The following is a 1,630-nucleotide window of genomic DNA, read 5'->3' on the forward strand; positions in this document are numbered from 1 at the left end:
ATGATAATCTTTCTATTAAATTGCTAATTTCAAGATTTTTAATAGTTCAAATTGAGTATTTTCCGCGTTTAATAAAGCTTTAATGATTTACACATTAAAACTGCATATACTTCAATGTGAATTGAATTCTCGTAGATAACCATTTTCTCGAATAACAAGTCTTTCAAAAATAGTTCTTTCTTCGCAAATTGCTTTACCAATAGATTCTTTTAACTCACAATCTTCAGCCGTCTGATTTCGACGTGGGAGAAGCTAAGCATCGGACAAGGTCGAATTCGCTGTGTGCACCCTTGGTATTATAGGGAGGCAAGCTACCCCATTGGATTAGAAGACCCCATAGAGGGAAAAATGTAATATAAAAGGCTTACTGACTAAGCTGTTAATATGTTGTACGAGGATGTGTCCGAGGAGGAACTATGTATATATTACCACGCTGTTCAAACATATGTCGTTCATGATCGTGTTGATGCAGAGGATGGTTTGCGGATAAGTCAGATCTTATTTGATTTAAAATGTTCCGGTACCTTTCGACTTCCCATTAATAGAAATAGCTTAGTGATATGGCAATTACGATTACTTATACGAATCATTATTATTATTATAGATGTATAGAACAAATAGAATAAAAAAAAAAGAAAAAATGCAAAATAAAGATGTGTCAAACATTGCATAAAACTTAATATTGAAACAGTTATAAATTATCTGATATATTTTTGATAATTTGTATAATATCATTCCCTTATTTCAAAAGTGACAACTAAAAAAATTAAGTTTCCCATACACAATAAAGGGAAAAAACTATCTATTTATTTGATAGAAAATTATTGATTAATCAAATATTATGGTAAAAAAGAATACCCGAGCAGAAATTAGATCGGTAATGCCTGATGCATGACTAATGCCTGATCGGGAAAGAGTAGGGAATGCCATAATATGGAATTCCCGATCCTTACCTGATCGGGAAAAGATAGGGTATGTCATAATACGGAATTTCCTACTATGACCCGATCAGGAAACAGTAGGATGTGCCCTAATATGGAACTCCCGATCTGTGCCTGATCGGCAACAAATCAGAGAGCGCGTTTTAAGATTTTTTTCGGGTAATCCTGAAAGTGGTCGGATTTCCTTGTCCCTATTCATTGTTTTTATAAAAAGAGCATATATTCTCTTGAGGTTATATGTCGTGTAATGTTAAATATTGAATTATGGATGCAAATTATAAAACACGTTTGATAACGCGAATGCGAGTGAGATTTCGTGCATCTCGTCAAGCATTGTACTCATGCGAATCCGTGTCAGAAAATGATAAGTACATTTAAAACATAAAATAGCATAACTGTACATTACCCCAGACAGCACAGAATATTTATGATAAATATTTATTAATAATCATTTTTTTAAATGTTACATAAATATTTCATACATATTTTATATAAAGCTTTATTCGAAATATTATTAAAATATAGACTAAATATTTTATGCAATATTTATGATAGATATAAATAAATATTTCTAAGTATTTTTTACTTGGATTATAATGTCTTCTCATTAAGTATTTTCATAGAATTTACTATAACATTAATAATAAATATTTCATAATATTTATAATAAATGTTTATGATCTGTGCAA

This window comes from Trachymyrmex cornetzi, unplaced genomic scaffold, assembly GCF_001594075.2.
Source record: "Trachymyrmex cornetzi isolate Tcor2-1 unplaced genomic scaffold, Tcor1.1 scaffold359, whole genome shotgun sequence".
Lineage (NCBI taxonomy): Eukaryota > Metazoa > Arthropoda > Insecta > Hymenoptera > Formicidae > Trachymyrmex > Trachymyrmex cornetzi.